At 45.0% G+C, this 20296-nt stretch overlaps 1 non-coding gene and 1 pseudogene across 1 annotated transcript; one reads left to right on the top strand and one right to left on the bottom strand.

Annotated features, from left to right (window-relative positions):
- Nucleotides 1–8682: 8682 nt before the first annotated feature.
- LOC136145164 (acyl-CoA 6-desaturase-like) lies at nucleotides 8683–10008 on the bottom strand (annotated as a pseudogene).
- Nucleotides 10009–19842: 9834 nt separating this feature from the next.
- On the top strand, nucleotides 19843–19946 carry LOC136145281 (U6 spliceosomal RNA). The gene has a single exon (XR_010658728.1). It is a non-coding gene; the product is annotated as a U6 spliceosomal RNA (small nuclear RNA).
- Nucleotides 19947–20296: the final 350 nt, after the last annotated feature.

Below are 20296 nucleotides of genomic sequence, written 5' to 3' on the forward strand. Positions count from 1 at the left end.
AAAGCAAAGAAATAGAGGAAAACAATAGAATGGGAAAGACTAGCAATCTTTTCAAGAAAATTGGAGATACTAAGGGAATATTTCACTCAGAGATGGGCATGATAAAGGACAGGAGCAGTAGGACCTAACAGAGGCAGAAGAGATTTAGAAGAGGTGGCAAGGATACACAGAAGTATACAAAAAAGGTCTTAATGGCCAACATAACCACAATGGTCTGGTCACTAACCTAGAGTCAGACATCCTGAAGTGTGAAGTCAAGTGGGCCTTAGGAAACATTATTACAAAGTTAGCAGAAGTGATGGAATTCCAGCTGAGCCATTTAAAATCCTAAAAGATGATGTTGTTAAAGTGCTGCATTCAATATACCAGCAAATTTGATAAACTAGCAGTAACCATAGGACTGGAAAAGGTCCGTTTTCATTCTAATCCAAAAGAAGGGCAATGCCAAAGAGTGTTTCAACTACCATACAGTTCAGTCACTCAGTCGTGTCCAACTCTTTGCAATCCCATGGACTGAAGCACACCAGGCTTCCTTGTCTATTACTAACTCCCAGAGCTTGCTCAAATTCATGTCCATCGAGTCGGTGATGCCATCCAACCATCTTATCCTCTGTCGCCCCGTTCTCTTCCTGCCTTCAATCTTTCCCAGCATCAGGATAACTACCGTACAAGAGCACTCATTTCACATGCAGGCAAGGTTATGCTCAAAATCTCTTAAGCTAGGCTTCAGCAGTACATGAACCAAGAACTTACAGATAGATGTACAAGCTGAATTTTAAAAAGGCAAAGAACCAGAGATCAAATTGCCAACATTTGTTGGATCACAGAGAAAGCAAGGCAATTCCAGAAAAACATCTATTTCTGCTTCATTGACTATGCTAAAGCCTTTGACTGTATGGATCACATTAACAAACTGAGGAAATTCTTTAAGATGTGGGAATACCACCTTACCTATCTCCTGAGAAACCTGTATGTGGGTCACAAAGCAACAGTTAGAATCAGACATGGAACAACAGACCAGTTCAAAATTGGGAAAGGAGTACAAGGTTGTATTTTGTTATCCTGTTTATTTAACTTCTATGCAAAGTACATCATGTGCAATACCAGGCTGGGTGAATCACAAGCTGGAATCAAGACTGCCGGAGAAATAACAATAACCTCATATATGCAGATGATACCACTCTAGTGGTAGAAAGTGCAAAGGAACTAAAGAGCATCAAGAAGCATCTAGAAGCGAAAAAAGCTGGCTTAAAACTCAACATTCAAAAATACTAAGATCATGGCATCTGGTCCCATCATTTCATGGCAAATAAATGGGAATAAAGTGGAAACAGTGACAGATCTTATTTTCTTGGGCTCCAAAATCACTGAAGATGGTGACTGGAACCATGAAATTAAAAGATGCTTGCTCCTTGGAAGCAAAGCTATGACAAATCTAGACAGCATATTAAAAAGCAGAAACACCACTTTACCCACAAAGGTCCATATACTCAAAGCGATGGTTTTTCCTGTAGTCATGTACGTATGTCAGAGCTGGACCATAAAGAAGGCTGAGCGTGAAAGAACTGATAGTTTCAAATTGTGGTGCTGTGGTGCTTGTCCCCCTTGGACAGAAAGGAGATCAAACCAGTCAATCCTAAAGGAGATCAATCCTGAATTTTCATTGGAAGGACTGATGCTGAAGCTCCAATCTTTTGGCCACCTGACATGAAGAGCAGACTCATCGGAAAAGACCCGGATTCTGAGAAAGACTGAAAGCAGGAGGAGAAAGGGTTGACAGAAGAAGAGATGGTTAGATTGCATCACTGACTCAATGGACCTGAATTTAAACAATCTCCGGGAGATAATGGATGACAGAGGAAACTGGAGTGCTTCAATCCATGGGGTTGCAAAGAGTTGGACATGATTTAGTGACTGAATAACAGGAACAACATATCAAGGAAATCAAACAGCAAAGACCGCAGTTCAACAGGGATGGAACACCATTGCTGACCCAGCTCCATACCTTCCCACCTTCTCTGATGGACCCAGTTGCATTCTGACAACATTTTAACTTTTAAGCCTTCTGGTACTTGTGTATTTAAACCTTCTCAGCTAAAAACAAAGTATTTTTATTTCTGTATCTTTTCATTTTCCAAATGTTTATTATGACAGATTCTCCAAAAATGCCTCTTGAACAACACAACACAGACTTTACAAAAGCTTAAACTGTCTATAATCTCTGCCTTTATTGATCTGAACCCCGTGTATCACAATTGCTCAGAAAGACTTGTTTCCTGTGAAATAACTTCAATAATTACAACATGCCACATAATACATATAATGCTCTTTAACCAGCATAACTACGTTTACCCTCACAGGCACTCGTTTTCTGTAATTACTGCTTATATGAAAATAAACCTCGGCTGAAAGCATGGAAAAAAATCAATGCAAAATAACACCTCTAACTTGCCAACCCTGCAGAGATATTTACCAATATGCATACACCATTTCTGTGCGCTGCCCACTGAGATAGCACCAACAGTTCACAAATTCCTCTAAGAATAAATCTTATTGACAAAGGCAACAAAATGAAATTGAAAAGTACTGTCAGCTTAGCAATTTGCTGACAAACTATCCACAATAATCAGTGACTCCTGACTTCAGGGTTTCTAGAAGAACCCACTCCAGTGAATGCTAACTGTGTTTTTTTGGTATCTCACTGGGTATCCCAGTGAGGACATTGTGCATTATCACTACCTTTTGTCTTTAATGGAAAGAAGTTGTTGTTATAGCAAGACAGAGGCATGAATTCTGGCTCTGTCTCTGGCTATCTGTTGGACTTGGATAAATGATTTCACCCCTCTAAACCTCTATTTTCCTATCTTCAGTTCAGTCGCTCAGTCGTGTCCGACACTTTGCGACCCCATGAATCACAGCACGCCAGGCCTCCCTGTCCAACACCAACTCCCAGAGTTTACTCAAACTCATGTCCATCGAATCAGTGATGCCATCCAGCCATCTCATCCTCTGTCGTCCCCTTCTCCTCCTGCCCCCAATCCCTCACAGCATCAGGGTCTTTTCCAATGAGTCAATTCTTCACATGAAGTGGCCAAAGTATTGGAGTTTCAGCTTCAGCATCAGTCCTTCCAATGAACACCCAGGCCTGATCTCCTTTAGGACAGACTGGTTGGATCTCCTTGCAATCCAAGGGACTCTCAAGAGTCCTCTCCAACACCACAGTTCAAAAGCATCAATTTTTTGACGCTCAGCTTTCTTCACAGTCCAACTCTCACATCCATACATGACCACTGGAAAAATTAGAGCTGATATATATCATGATTTTTCGAGAAGGCCAAAATAGGCATTCGCAAACAGGAAAGTAATAAATGTTAATATATTTAACATAAACTCACAGTGTAAATTTCCAGTAGAATTCGGTCATAGGAATAAATATTACTTGCCAGATACACTGATGTACTTTCTTTAAACTGGGCTAGCCTGCTTTGTAATGACCAGGAGGTAATCAGATCAAAATTGCAAACTAAGAACATGCTTCTCTCATCTCAAATCACCATAAACAGTAAGAAAATATTTTAAATTGAAAACAGCACAAGAAAGAAGACTTGGTGCTCTCAATAGACCAGAAATTATAATAAAGTTCCTAAAATATTAACGGCAGAGGAGTTTATATTGAAGGAAGAAATAATGGCCAAACACACAAAAGAGATAGCTGATTAAGAGCGTGAGAGCATCTCAGCTTGGGCTTCAAGCTGAAAGAAAATAGATGAAAAGAGAGGATCCAGGGTTAACCAGCAGGATGACTGGCTGAGGCAGAGGCACCCAGGAAGGTCGAACCCTTGGACCTTCTCCTTGTGCCATGCAGGATCAGGAGAGATTTGTGTCCCTAGACAGAAGTGATGCACAACCAGGAAGATGTCCCTCCTGGTAGTCAGGGCTTGGGACAGAATTCACTGCCACCCAGAAGAAAAGGGAAGCCTCCATCACTGAGGAAGCCACATGGCTGCCTGGAATTCTAGAAACAAGCCAGGTAATCACACATCGCATGAGACAGACTAACCTAGGAGCCCAGATCCCATATAATCACGCAAACCCAGCAGTTTTTTCTTTCTTTTTTGAACTACACCATGTGGCATGTGAGACCTTCCCCAAGCAGGGATGTAATGTGCCCCTTGCATTAAGGAGCATGAAGTCTTAACTGCTTGACTATCAGGGAAGCCCCCAAACCCAGCAAATATTTAAGGAAAAGTAATTCTTTAAAATCTTAGTGTGGCTCAATGGTAAGAATCACCTGCCAATGCAGGATTCAATCCCTGAGGAGATTCAATCTCCCTGAGGAGATCCAGGTTCAAGCCCTGGGTTGGGAAGACATCATCTTCTGAATGAAAGGGGCCATAACCATCATATGAATAAACTAATATCCATAGAAACAAAGTTAAAAAAATGAGATTTTTTTTAAAAGTATGTATGGTACATATGGTGTACCACATGGTACATCCAGGTGCAGCAGTGATAAAGAATCTGCCTGCCAATGCTGGAGACGCCATAGACGAAGGTTTGATCCCTGGGTTGGAAAGATCCCCTTGAGTAAGAAATGGCAACCCGCTCCAGTATTCTTGCCTGAAAAATTTCATGGACAGAGGAGCCTGGAGGGCTTTAGTCCATGGAGTCACAGAGAGTTGGACACAACTGAGCACATTACATATGATTAACATCCTAAGAGGAATAAGAAGATAATGTCTGTTTTAATAGAAACATATTACAAACAACTAGGGATCTTCGAAAGGACGGTTGTAATTATTGAAAAAGTCTGAGAAACTCAGTAAATGTGCCGAGTAACAGAAAAGATATAACTAAGGGATGATTACTTAGCTAGAAGATACAACTAAAGATCCTCCTAGAACACAGCTCAGAAAGGACAGAAAGGTGAATATGGGTGGGAAAAAAATTCAAAGGTTTCAACATTTGCCTAATAGGAATTTCAAAAAGAGAAGAGAGAGAAGAAATATTGATAGAAACGATAAAAAAAGATTTCCAGAAAAGATAAAAATCCTCAGAATAGATGGGTCGAACCAATATCCACAACTTGCAGATACAGAGGGCAAACTAATGGTCACCAATGGGGACAGGGAAGTGGGGAGAAGCAATAGAGGAATAGGGGATTAAGAGGCACAAACTATTAGGCATAAAATAAGCTCCAAAGATACATTGTAGGGGCTTCTCTGGTGGCTCAGCAGTGAAGAATCTGCCTGCAATTGGGAGACTAGGGTTCGATCCCTGGGTCAGGAAGATCCCTAGAGAAGGAGAGGATAACCTACTCCAGTAATCTTGCCTGGAGAATCCCATGGACAGAGGAGCCTGGTTGACTGCAGTCCACGGGGTCTCAAAAGAGTTGGACACGACTGAGTGACTAACACTTTCACTTTCAAGGATATATCATAGAAGACACGGAATATAGTCAATACTTTATACTAACCATAAATAGAGTATAACCTTTAAACACTGTAAACAAATCATTATATTATACACCTGAAATTTATATAATATTGTGAGTCAACTATGCCTCAATAAAAATAAATAAATAAAAAGTTTCTCCACTTCTTTCTTACTGACAGACAATATTATCAACCCCCAGCCCTCCAGAGGCTAAACTCCAATGCTGCAGAATTGGAAGCCCTACTCAACAGCTGAGTGTCATCAGCATGCTTTCAGAACGCTTACTGAATGGAGTTCAGATCCTGATATACTGGCTAATGCTTCCTTCGGGAACTTGATCTTTGCCTCTGTCACCCAATGTTCTCTGCCTTCCCTTAGGACCAATTTTTGCCATGTTCCACAGTCTACAAAACTCATCCAGGCACAGAGCAGTCTTTGAAATCAAAGGCACACTGTGCTCAGAGCTACTCTAAATGCTGCATGAGTTTCTGATCCAGACTTTTGATCTGCCATTTGTTCCCTGTTCTCTCCCTCCTGGAGTCCTGGTCCAGATGGCACTTTTTCATTGGTGCTGTGCCCCCTTCCTGTCACAGAACAACAAAGATTTTAATTTCCAAATATGGAAGCAGTGTTTCGGGACTGACGGTATCTACCATGTAAGGTAATGTACTCCTCAAAATATTTCCAAGATTTGGATGCCTGTTACCACAACTGATCACTCTTCAAGTCTGTGTTTGTTGACTAAACTAGAAATATTTTAGCAATGGATTCACTCATGTTTTAAAGACACTATGCACTTATGAAAACACAAGGGCTCATTACCCATAGAATATTTCATGTAGCTTAGGCAAAATACTTCTACATGTAGTAAGGGAATACAAAAAGGTTAACAGATGGGATGTATTTGCATTAGTGTCTTACTCATAGAAGTGAGGAGGTGAAACCTTTTTTCTTTGGAAGTTACTTGGCAAAGAACTTGGCAAATAGATTAGAAATTATAATGCTGAGAATCCAGTAGCAGAATTAGAGCCAATTCCCATTTAAGTGCCCCCATGCAGTCTTATTTACATGAGGGGATGGGGAGCAGGGAGGCGGGGGAGAGAGAGAGAGAGAAGCCTAAAGTAGAAAGAAAAAGTTGCGAACTTACTATAACAAGTGACACAATATGTAGAGACTTCCCTGTGGTCCAGTGGCTAAGACTCTGTACTTCCAATGCAAGGGGCCCAGGTTTGATCCCTGGTCAGGGATCTATATCCCACATGCCACAACTAAAGATTCTGCAAGGATCTTTTCATTGGTGCATGTCATAACTAAAACCTAGCACGTCCAAATAAATAAAATGAAAATAAATATTAAAAATAAGTGATACAATATGTGACTAACCATATTTTCAATTAAAACGCCAAGCCAAAACAATCTGCATGATAAATTATCAGAAGGGGCTGTCCAAGGCACCAGAAGAGATACAAACAGTAGCCCATTTCCTAAAGATATAAGAAAACTCCTCTGCTTTAAAGAATTCAATACCTTCCTCCACCAGGGTTCAGTGGGCCCCCATGACCCGGACACTGAGCACATTGCCTTCACCCCATAATCCAGGAATACCAATGGCATTAGTATTTTCTTTCTTTTTTTTTTTTTTTTTTTTTTGAGAATAAAATCACTTCATTTATTTCCAAAAGTGTAGAGGTGGGAAAGCAACATGATAAAAATTAAGTCAGTTCCCTATGTATCCATTCTACCTCAGGGGCGGGACAGTGGCCCTCAATGGGAGGGCTTCAGGCAGGCCGATTCTTGTTGCCATGGTAACCCGAAGGTCCATCACCAACCAGAGCTGGTCCCTCCTGTCCCGCCCTTCCCTGGAGCTATCTATGGGTTAGTGGGTTAATTTCTAGATGCAGCAGTTCTGGATCCTCCCAGTGGCTGCCAGGTTCCCCACCCTCTCACTTTCCTGTCCCTTCAGCTGTCTGGCCTTCAGCCCCAACCCCTCCTTGTCCCACTGGGTACCCCCACCACCACCAAGTCCCCGGCTTCTCAGGGTAACCCTCCTCTGGGACTCCTTCCCTCTGTCTCCTGACAGTCGGGGCCATGGAGGCCTCAGTGAGAGTCCAGCTCAGCCCACTGTGGGGCCTGGGGAGGCTGCAGAGGGGGTGAGGGGTGGGAACAGGCAGATCGTCCCAAGGCCCAGTCCCACCGCCACTCCCGGCAAAACTCATCCTGTAGCAAAAGGTTAAAAAACGAGTAAAAGACACAAGAGCGTGCTAGACAGGGAAAAGAGCATGTCCACGCGGGCAGCCCCAATGTGGGGAGCGGCTGTGATGAGCTTCTGGGCTCCAGTGCCCACTTGCAGCCTGTAGGGCCTAAGTCCACACCAGCCAAGTGGCTGGGGACTGGCTGGCACTGTCTGGCACTAACGGGGCACTCTGGGGGAAGAGTCCAATTGCTCCAGAATCTTGGGTCTCCCAACCAGAGCAAACATCTGAGCCTACAGGCCGGCTCACCCCTGACCTGGCCATTGCTTCTGCTGAGCTCATCTGTGGCCCTGCCCCCATGAACCCAAGGTCACAGGCTCTGGACTTGGGAGGTGGTGGGGTGGAACTGCTTGAGCCCTGGGTCAGAGGGCTCTGGTGGGGCCAGGACATTTCCCTGGGCTCGGAGGCCTGAGCTGGCTGCAACACAGGCGAAGGGAGCCTGGCATCAGGGCCAGGGCCCTAGACATCTGAAGAGAAAGTGGGGCCTGGAGGGGCGCCCCCAGTACCGACCCGGTAGTGGGAAGGAGACCTGGAGAATCAAGCATATCACCCCACAGAAGGGCAGAGGGTGGGCGGCTGTCCAAGGGGATGGGGCCGGCCTGCAGGCTCACGGAGTCGTCCTACCTGCTGGCTGAGACCCAGCCCTGCAGACCTGAAGAGCAGGTGAGGGAGAAAAAGAAGGTGGTGTGTGGCCTGGAGGCCAGGCTGCAGGGGCTCATGGGCCGCACCTGTGCACGTGTGGTCTGGCAGATGCTTAAGGACAGAGGGTGGAGGTGGGGCTGAGTGGGCGGGACCCTGGAGGGAGGGTGTCAGAGGGAGGTGTGAAAACCTTGAAACCAGACAGGAAGAGAGGAAAGACCAAGCCTGAAATCTGTGAGCCGTGCACCACAACCTCCAGACGCCCCTCTGAACAAAACCCCACCTTCCCCTTCGGCTGCCACCCCCACCTGCTCCCCCCACCACTGTCCCCATGGGGTCCCTGAGGGCTGCAGCTTCATTTGTGGAGGTAGGCGTCCAGCCACAGCTGCCCAGACTTCCTCAGGGACCCGATGATATCTTGCAGGGCCCAAAGCAGCGGCTTCTCCTGGTACTCAATGCCATGCTTGGCACACAGGGACCTCACCAGTGGGGCGATCTTGTGCAGGTTGTGCCAGGGCATGGTAGGGGAAAGGTGGTGCTTGATCTGGAAGTTGAGGTGCCCACTGAGCCAGTCATTGAAGAAGGACTGCTCCACGTTGCAGGTGGCTGCCAGCTGGCTGCTGAACCAGTCGCGGTAGGGCTCTCGGTCAATCTCCATGACGATGCGATTCATCTGTGTGACCCACACAAACCAGTGGCTCTCCAGGAACCTGATGAAGCTGAGGAAAAGGATGGCTCCCAGGACACCATAGAAAGTGATGCAGGTGATGAAGAAACGGGTATAGTAGCTGATAGTCCAGGCCAAGTCCACCCAGTCCTTGCGAACGATCTGGTCATGATGGTCTGGTAGTGGAGGTACAAAGGGATGAGCAGCGGCGGCCCGATCAGGAAGAAGTACTCATGCTGGTGGTTGTCAGGCAGGCATTTCAGCTTCTTCTTGCCGTCCGCGATGGGATGCCACTCACCCAGGACAAACACATGCAGCATGGTCACATCCGGATCCTTGTGGAACACGTTTGGCGTGGTGCTGGAAGTGGCGATGGTTCCACCAGTTGGCAGAGGCACCCTTTAAGTGACCGATGATGAACTTGTGTACGATATGGTTCCACATGGACTTGTAAACAGAGAGGTGGTCGTATTCCTGTTGCAGCCATCCAGCCTGGGCCTGAGAGGTAGCAAGGAGGAAGGCCGTAATGATGGTTGGAATCCAGCTGTTGCCAAAGTAGAAGATAGTGCACCAGCCGATGCTCTCCATGGAGATAATGTGGGCCACGTGGAGAAGGAAGAAGAACTGGTTACTCTTGAACAGGTTCACGTCCTCAGCGGTCTTCCTCAGGGCCTGGAAGTCCTCGGTGATCTGGAAATTCTTGCCGCGGTCCTGGCTTGGCTCCTCAGCGGCCAGCTCGCCAATCAACAGGGGCTTCATGAACTTGCGCACAAAATCAAGGTTGCGGTGGAAGGCCAGGAAGGCGTCCATAGCATCTTCTCCGGCGTAGTGCCCGGTGACTCGCTGGCTTCCCGGGTGCCGGCTGGACCATTTGGTGATGTTGTAGACCTTGCGATCGATGACCAGCCACTTATCAGTGCGCAGGTTGTGCTTCTGAATCTCCTCCCAGCGGAAGGTAGGCATCGGCGCCTCAAGCTCGGTGGCCCCCTTGCCCTCATTCCCCGTCTTCCCCATGCTGCCTGCTGACCGGGTGGCCCAGTGCACTGTGGTGAGTGCGGTCCGGGTCCTTTCGGCTTTTGTCTCCTCCTCCTCCTCCCATGACATCCCCTCCCCCAGCCTCCTCGCCACGGTTCCGAGTATCCTAGCCTTTCCTTTCCGCTTCCAAGTGCCCCCAGGCGGTCCCCTCCCTCCGATCCCCTCCTCCACCTCGCTGTGGACTTTTGCCTCCAGAGAGAACTCCCGGGTAGCTCAGGGCCTCGAAGCCTCCTCTGCCCGCCCCTCCGGAGAGCCCGGGGCACCGCATCCTCCCTTGTTCCCCTCCGCCTGGGTTTCCACAGTGATCAGCACAGCGACTGCACCAATACGGGCGCGTCGATCCTCCTGCCATTGGCCCAGGAAGATCTTTCGAAGGCTGGCGGGCTGGGGCAGCGGTTCCCGGCTCCCCGGCCCGCCGGGCCACGGGGGCCACGGGGAATCCAGAGGGGCCGGGAGCCGGTTAAGTATCCGAACTCCTCCCCGCCCCGCCACTCCAGCCCCGGGCGCCCGAGGAGATCCCAGGGGAGCCTGGTGGGCCGAAGGGGGAGGCGGTTGGGATTCCGGGCGCTTACGGGCACGCCGGCGACCCAAGCCCCAGAGTGTGCACCTGATGCCGGCACAAACAGGGCCGCGCGGCTTCGCGCGCTTTGCGGTGGGGCGATATTCTTTTTTTTATAACTCTAATAGATAGGTATTCGGAGAAGGCAATGGCAGCCCACTCCAGTACAGTTGTCTGGCAAATCCCATGGACGGAGGAGCCTGGTAGGATGCAGTCCATAGGGTCGCTAAGAGTCGGACACAACTGAGCGACTTCACTTTCACTTTTCACTTCATGCAGTGGAGAAGGAAATGGCAACCCACTCCAATGTTCTTGCCTGGAGAATCCCAGGGACGGGGAGCCTGGTGGGCTGCCGTCTATGGGGTCGCACAGAGTCAGACATGACTGAAGCGACTTAGCAGCACCAGCAGCAGCAGATAGGTATTACATCATCTGTTTGTTTGTTTTTAATATTTACTTATTAATTTATTTGGCTGTGCTGGGTCTTAGTTGCAGCACACAGGATCTTCACTGCAGTGCAAGAGTTATCTAGTTGTGGCATGCAGGCTTAGTTGCCCTGGGGCATGTGAGATCTTAGTTCCCAGGCCAGGGATCAAACCTGCATCTCCTGCATTGGAAGACAAATTCTTAACCACTGGACCACCAGGGAAGTCCCCTACATTAATACTCTGTTATGTCACTTTTTCTTATCTATGCACATGCTGTTCAATAGCTTGTCTACTCAACCAGTAAATATTAAGTCATTCTTCAAAATCTGACTCAGCACCTCTCCTGTAAGAGAATTTGCGGGAGATACCTTCAGTTGGTACCACAAATATGCCTTCAACAAACCATGCCCTCTTTTATCAATAATGACTCTTCGTTTGAAAGGCAGCTCTTGGCTTATTCCCAAGCTCTGGTAGAGGGTGAAAGCCTACACCATGTAGCATCAAGTGATATTACAATTTTGAACTATCATGAATTAGTTGTTTATCTGATCCACCAAATCACAAAGTTGACTATATACAGCAGCATTCCATCATAAATTAGAAATTGTAGGGACTTCCCTGGTGGTCCAGTGGCTAAGACTCCAAGCTCCCAATGCAGGGGGTCTGGTTTTTGCCCCAGGGAACTAGATCCCACAGGCTGCAACTAAGAGTTCACATGCCGCAAATAAACAACTCACGAGCTACAAATAAAACCCAGTACACAAATAAACCAACTAGAAATTCTACAATACAGATCAGACTCAGCATGTCTGGAAAGGACATCTCTCCCCCCAATCCCAAGGGGTCGCTGGGAGTTTCTTGCGATCAGTTGAGAGAGGAGAAAAATGCCTGGTCACAAATAAATCTCCACTGTATGCCTTTCAGGCCACCCCTGCAAAACAGTGGTTAGTGTAAACCCTCCCCACAAGGAAAGTTTTGGGTTGTTTGTGAGAAAGGAAAAGTCACTGAGGTCTAGTTTGACACTGACTCGTGGGCAAGAGCTAATAGTGCTGGCGGGCTAGTCACAGACTTGCAATCAAAATTGGGAAATGGATGGTGAAGGTGAGCGGGGGAGAGATATGTGGGTGGACTCAGAATGCACATGAGGTATGAAGACATTCACCACAGGGATCACTTTGAAGGAGGCTCTCAATCAGACAGACAAAATGACCTATTTAATTTCTGACAGTAGCCTCTTTCCTTAGCCTCCTCAGTGTTTGCTCAGTGGTCCATGCAAAGAGTGGCCATGGGGGACCTCCGTGGTGGTCCAGTGGTTAAGACTTTGCCTTCCAGTGGAAGGGGTGTGGGTTGGATCCCTGGTCAGGGAAACTAAGATCTTACATGCCTTTTGGCCAAAAAAATCGAAGCATAAAACAGAAGTAATATTGTAACAAACTCAATAAAGACTTTAAAAATGATCCACATCAAAAAAGTCTTTAAAAAAAATAGTGGCCACAGTAACAGGGATAAAGACTAGGCATCGGCTTATCAAAGCTCATCCAGCTACCACATCTGCTGAGTGTCCAACATGTCAACAGTAGAAGCCAACACCAAACTCCTGATGTAAAATGATTCTCCCCCGAAAATTAAACATATAAAATGACTTTTCCAGAGGTCCAGCCAGTCACCTGGACTTACACTGGCCTTCCTTTGTGATGGAAGGGGTAAAGATTTGTCCCCACACCTTAGACTCATATTCTGGGTATACATTTGTCTTCTCTGCCTAAAGTGCTTTTTCCAACCCCTCCATGTGGACTTAAAGAATGCTCTAACTATTGCCATTCATGTTCCACTCACATGCTCCATCCAGAGGAAATATTTTAAGGCAAGAAACAAATAGTAATAGTCATGCATATGTATAATTGATTGGTCTTTCCCTCCAAAGGTAACTGGCTTGACAAAATAAGAGTGGTCTGTTTAAATATTATCTACTGCACTAGCTAAGAGACCACTGGGAAATACTATGAGGGTGGGGTGCCACCCTATAGAATACAATATATGCCTTAAATCAGTTTCCACAACATGGTTCTATGTCCTCCAGAGCCAGAGTTCATGGGTTCAAGAACCAAAGGGAGAAGGTAAAAGTACTCCCTCTCACTATTATTATCTAGTGAATTTTTTCATTTTCCTCGAAACTGAAAGAAATTTTGTTCCCTATCAATGTGACTTTGAGCTCAGTGGATTTAGACATCTTAGTGCCCAAGGGAAACTCAATCACTGTTCTTATGAATTCTGAGGCTGACCTCTGACCTTTCTGAAATTCTCATGCTGCTGAGTTGACAAAGGAAAAAGGTTTCTCTACTGGCCAGGGAAATTGATGCCAATTACCAGGAGGAAATTGGATTGCTGCTATATAACAGAGGTATGAAGGACTCTATGTGTGAAAGACTAGAGCACCTCCTAGAACTCTGGTCAATGGAAAACTGACCAATAACCCTGATCAATGAAAAATTGCAGCAACTCAATTAAGACAGACATCCAAGGATGCAAATCCCATGGGAATGCAGGTTTGGACCACCTCACTAGGTAAAGCACACTATCTGGGTGAGACGTTAACAGGGGAAGCATTGGCTTTTTGTTCAGGATTGGCTCCTGAACAAAATCAATAATGGCTACCAGTTAACTCTTGTGGCAATCTACAGAAGTATTAATATTAATAGAAAACATAGCAGCAATACTTTATTTTTCCCTTTCTCCCCCACATCCTCATGATTTTACAGGAAGAAAGCTGGTGATTGCTAACATTTTCAGCTGAGAGTACAACCAAATAGATGACATATGTATCAATGATTAACTGATGGGACAATGCTCCCTCTGTTAGGACACAAATACCTGAGTGAAGGGACAGAGTGGATACAGAGGGAGGTAGAGAAATGGACTATGCCCCCCAGATCTAGTCTCCCCTCTCCTCCACCCTGATCTCTGCTTCCAGAGGTTTCTGCTGACCTCTAAGAACCACATCAGTGAACTTGCCTCCTGATGTCTCGTTGAGGAATATCAGGAGATCAGAGGACAGAAGTAGAGTGAGATGAGATGTTTATTCTCTCTACCCATTTAGTCCCTACCTGCATCCACCCATCTAAGATTTCAGCTCCATCTAGGAACCCCGACTGTCTCTTTTTCTCTAGGTTCCAGTAACTGCTTCCTTCCACGGACCCTTCTGAAGCCCTGCACGCTCCCTTACGGGCGCCCTAACCCCGGCCCGTGAAGATCTCATTATTGTTGTTGCTGTCATTAGTCACTGAGTCATGTTTTGACTCTTTGCGACCCCAAGTAGTGCAGCCCACCAGGCTGCTCTGTCCGTGGGATTCTCTAGGCAAGAACACTGGAGCGGGTTGCCGTTTCCTTCTCCAGGGGATCTTTCCGACCCAGGCATTGAACCTGGGTCTCCTGCATTGGCAGCTGGATTCTTTGCCACTGTTGGATCCTCTTCAGTCTACTTAATAGCTGTGCCTTCTGTTCGCTACTGTGACACTGACACAAGCCTCTTTCTCACCTACTAAAATATGAATTCCTTGAGGACAGGGGCGGGCTGAAACCCAGTCTACACAGACTTGGCATAGGGCTGTGTGAAATGAAAGTATCTCCTGCCATATTAACAAACAAGAAATGTCACAGCCATCGGCGATTTCTAGCCTCCAAATGTGAATGAGGGCTCCCAAAACTACAATTCAGGGGATGCTGCCAACCCCCAAGGTGATTGCTGAGGAGCTGGGGGAATGCAAGAAGCAGGGGTGAAGAAGGTGTCAGGCGGGTGCATGCGCCTCGGTTTTTGTCTCATCACAACAAGGATTTGGAGTGACAGACATTAAAGCCCCCTCAGCATGTCACAGCTCTCAGGTCTTGGACAGACCGTGTTATAGCTCTTAGATAAATCAGTGTTACAGCTCTATGTTATTTAGATAATAGCAGGAAAATCCATCTTCGAAGGCGTGAGGGCACGTCGATCGAAAGACACGAAGAGAAGAGAGCCCCAGCGCGCGGGAGAGAGCAAGCTTTGGCTCCTCTTTTTATGTTTTCCTCTCCCTGGGCCTGTCCTGTGTAAACTGGGCCAGCCAGGAGTGCTGTGTTTTACCTGAGGTCCTCACTCCGGCCCTCGGACCTTCCTTTGTTCTATTTTCGTGGACTTTTCCCTTCCAGGTCTTTTAGCCACCGCCATTCTGGACTCCTTTTCCCTATTCTAACTACCTAACAATATCATATTTGTATCTCAGGTTTCAAAGCCCTATGCAGGGGAGTAAAGTCAGTTTTCTATCTTATGGGTCATTTCATGGAGTGAATGTCTTCTTTTACCTTCTCTTCTGCCTCCCCCCCCCCCCCTTTTATAAAGGAAACAACACTGTTTTAAGTCAGGCTGTTTGATTCAAATTCTATTAATAATATTCCCTTGATTTTAACTGTGTTTTTAATGCTAAGATTCTCAGTTTCCCCATTTATAAAATGGGGCTAAGAATAACTGTTTTACACAGTTGTTATCATGTATATCAAAAATGCATAGAAAGTATCTATTTCAACACCAGGTATTTAATAAGTGGAAGCAGCATCATTATCCATGTTGTTATTATCACAAGTACCCCATCAGAACTTCTAGGATACTAATTTGATTTTAAGAACCTGCAGTATTTAGGAAAGCAATTATTCAAAATTCACCAGAAAGGCAGGGTGAATCACTAGTAAGTCAGTTGTATTTTATTCATTGACATGTACCTAATGATGGTAAGACAGACTTCTTCTCCAAGCCTTTCTACCATATAAAATGTCTGTATCCTAAGTAGAATTATTTTTGAACGGCAATCAGAGAGCTAGTGGAGGTGAAAATTTAGGTGAGGTTTGCAAAGTCTAAGATACTCCCAGAGCACTCAGAATTCAGAAATGAGTTTTTCACTTGTCAATGTTGGTCCAGATTTCAGCATCCTCTGTGAGCAATTAACAGGTTTTGCTATTGCCATTTTAATATAAAACCTCCATGAAGTGATTTTTGCCATCTTTCTTGCTATAATTATTGCCATTGTTCATTTAGCCAGCATCTATCTCTCTTTTGTCCGATACATAAACAAAATGTTCAAATCACTTGACGGCTCAGATAACAGGGATGCATCTGTAAATCCTCAAGTTCCAGCCATATTATAATATCAGTGTTGAAATTTTTCACCTAAAGAATTAGACAACCTTTTACAATGGGATTAATACATCACATCATTTAACATCTACCTTTCTTCTTCACCTGACCCCGAGACCATATCTAACAACAAACTTGCCCCATTCTTTCAAGGTGTCAAATGTCTTTTTTCTGTATTTGAATGATTTGATCTAAGAAAAGTAGCTTGGAAAAGCATTAGGAGTGTCAGGTTTTATAACAAACCATGTAGGTGGAGGGTTTTGTTGGGTTGATTTTTTTTTTTTTTTTTTTTTTTTTGGCTGACAGCAAACAAGTCTATCTGAAAACACATAAGCTCCAGCAGGTGCCCAGAGCTAATTTGGTTCGACACTATTTTTAAAAAGCACTAGCTAAGTTTTATAACAAGTCATAGTGAATGGCTGTATTGTTTCTCTGTCTTCTGCAACCCAGGGACCAGTTTTAAAATAGGACCCTACGCAGAAGGCCATGAATCTAAAACACCCAGCTTCTTAAATCTTCTCCTAGATCCCTAGAAACAAAATGCTTAGAGGTTTACACTTGTCTTTGCACTTCACACCTTCCACCACGAAATTGAAATCGCTGCACTTCCTGTCAGCAGTTTTCATTTAAATCTAGTGAGTTTCAGCTCTGGCCAGCAAGGATGATGTGAAATGCTTGCTGGCAGCCAAATTCAAGATGGATTTGTCGATCCAACCACCTGCTGACGGCATGTGTTTGACTCCCAGCATTCACGGTGGATATTCATCGTGATATTCACTCTCCCTATGGACTGTCACAGCAGACACATCAGTCAGCATCTCCTACTAATACTCCCAGCTTAAACGCCCACTTAGGTGCAGCGTTTGAAGAACCCTTCATTTTTAATCTCTCTGATACATGCGGTTAGCCTGACCTTTCCTCTCACAAACACAGAAGTCCTATTTGGATTAAGATACAAAGATCGGATTTGGAGAGTTGTTTTTGTTTGCTCTGTCTTTGTCTATCCAAGCACAGAACTCACTAATTTACTGCCGAGGGTCAAAATATACATTTCTCCTATTGAGTTGGCAGGTGCACTGTTAAGAGTCAGTCACACCTGGATTTGAATTCCAGCAAGTTCACCTGGCAGTGTGTCCTCTTAGGCAAGTGCATCATCTGACAAGATAGAGATAACAGAACCTAACTCCGAAGATTGTTATGAAGATTAAATGTGATGATATATGTAAAATGCCTAACATTAAGTCAGGTTTGTAATAAATGCTCAGTAAATTCTAGTGGCTAGAATTCCAGTTTTTAACTTTTATTTTATACTGGGGTATAGTTAATTAACAATGTTATGATAGTTTGAAGTGAATAGCGAAGGGACTCAGCCACACAAAAACATGTATCTATCTTCCCGCAACTTCCCCTCCCATCCAGCCTGCCACATAACATTAAGCAGAGTTCCAAGTGTTCTACAGTGGACTCCTGTTGGTTATCCATTTTAAATACAACAGTGTATACCTGTCCATCCCAAACTATCCTTTCCTCCAATTCTCACTCCTGGCAACTATAATTCTTTCTGTAAGTGTATGAGTCTGTTCCTGATTTGTAAATAAGTTCATTTGTATAACTTCTTCTTAGATTGACTTTAAAAAAAAAAAAAAAAAAAAAAAAAAAAACAGTGAAATAACCCATCTGACTCTCAGATAGCTCTGTAATAGGATAGGAGCAGCCAGCATTAGCCTCCTCTTGCAGACTGGAAAATGGCAGTGCAAAAAGGTGAAAGAATTCTCCCAAAGCCTTACAGGAGGGAAGTAGAGAGCCCAAACTAGACCCTAGATCGTCTAACCCTAAATCCAATTCTTTTTCTCCAGTTTTATTATTTGCGGTTTAACTTTGTTCAACACCCTCTGAATTATTCAGTGGAAACCGACTCTTGATAGTCTCCATTCTTGGCAGACACAGTAAACAGAATTGCGAGTCTATGATGGGGACAATGACAAGCCATTCGAGTCATGTCCACCCTGGTCCTGCCAGTGCAGCCAAGGATCAAACTGGGGGAGGACATGGCTGCCTTCCATGCCATCAACTTCAAAAGACTGGGGTATTAGGGCCAGAGAGGACCGGGCAGGGCAAGTGGTGGCCTCAAGCCAAGGTTAAGATGTGATGAGTTCAATACTGACATTTTGAGGCTGAAGAGACAACAGGACTTGTTGCCTGGCCCACTCCACCCTCATTCAAAGGGCTGGCTCTGTAACACACAGTCCTCTTGGCAGCCCTGGGTGGTGCAGAACGGAGCTACCATGGTTGGCTGTCACCCCTGTACCCCAGACTCCCAGGTCTCAAAAAAGCTGCCCAGTGTCTCATAATTTTTTAAAAATAATTTTTTATAATACTCCAATTTTCCTATTTCCCTTGACTTTCACAATCATATTGAACTGTAGACAAATCAAGTATTTTGTAAGGAGCCTGAGGTTCAGACATGATAGCTGGTAAGAGAGGGCACTGAAGGGGAAGCCAGGCCACCTAATGCCTCATCCCGAATTCTTTGCACCACCTCCTGCCTCCTGTCGTAGCCATGGGAACCCAGCCACTCTGCATCTTGGTCTCCCACTAGGAAGCATAAAGGGGATCCTATAAACATTTGCTGAATGAATGGTACAACAAAGGGATAATGAGGCACTATGTGTTCCCATTGCTATACATTCTGCCTCTCTTTTATTGTGAAAGAGACGCCCAGCAAACACAGCTGAAATAATCAACTCATTTTTGTTCTGTCACGCCAGTTTGTCATGTTACCACCAGCCAAAGCAGTAATGACCCGGGTCAACACACCTGAAACACTCCTGTGGAAGAAGATTCTTAACAAGGGAAGGTTGCATAAAACATCCTGAAAGAACAAAGAAGAAACCCACAAAGCTAAAAGACCACAAAGTTAATGTACTCCATCTTCGTTTAGCAGGTACTTCCAGTCTTTTTCTCAAGTTGTTTTTCTCAACAGTTGTTTTTGTTTTTTGGTTGCTAAGTCATATCCAACTCTTTTGCGACCCCATGGACTGCAGCCCACCAGGCTCCTCTGTCCATGGGATTTCCCAGGCAGGAATACTGGAGTTGGGTTGTCATTTCCTTCTCCGAGGGATGTTCCTGACCCAGGGATTGAACCCGCAGTGGAAGCCCCCTGCAGTGGAAGCACAGAGTCATAACCACTGGACCACCAGGGAAGTCCATGTAAATGTAATTATAGAGCACAAAGGTCATGAGACCATTTGGTCAGCTCAGTTAAAATGTCAGACTTATCAAGTTTGAAAAGCTGGAACATGAAAAAACCTAAGAAAGAAATTATGAGAGGTCTGAAAAAGCAAAAGAGAGACAAAGGTGGAGAGAGAGAGAAAATGGGTCCAAGGACTATGCCAATGATAACCAATAGTGACAGAGCATGTTCCTGTTAGTATGTCTATCTAAACTTGAGTCACCAAAAACCCCTCAGGTCAAACAGAATTGTGCTTAAGATTCCTTAGATTGCATTGTTATTGTTTATAACAGATTCATTAATCAGGTGATCAAGGTGCTCTTTTGTCAAAACATCCTTAATCACTCAGATTAGCAGCAGTCTCGTGCTCCACTACTGGACTGCTGGTCACCCAAGCACTTGTTTATAACATTTTCTGTTTCATTGTGACAAGACAGTGCTCGCTTCGGCAGCACATAAACTAAAATTGGAACGATACAGAGATTAGCATGGTCCCTGCGTAAGGATGACACGCAAACTCGTGAATCATTTCATATTTAAAAAAAAACAAAAACAATATAACAAGACAGCCTTCCCAAACCAGAACTCCCTTTTATCTAATCACATTTCTGTTCCAGATTTCAATCCTCATTCAGAACACTCAGTGGCAAAAACTTTTATAGTGTAGTTAAAGACACCTGCAAAATTTGATGGGGAAAAATGTGTGGAACATTTAGAGCCTCAGTGTGAGTTCTAGGAAATGTCTCCTGTCTTTCTGATCTTATTGAAGAGTATGTTAATCTCTGTATTCAACCCCACAAAGTGGTCAGTTGGGTAGGTCGTGCTATTTGATATTGTTTTCCAAAACCTCAAATCAACACATTATATATCTGTGGAAATAGAAAAGTCTC

Source organism: Muntiacus reevesi, chromosome 12, assembly GCF_963930625.1.
Source record: "Muntiacus reevesi chromosome 12, mMunRee1.1, whole genome shotgun sequence".
Lineage (NCBI taxonomy): Eukaryota > Metazoa > Chordata > Mammalia > Artiodactyla > Cervidae > Muntiacus > Muntiacus reevesi.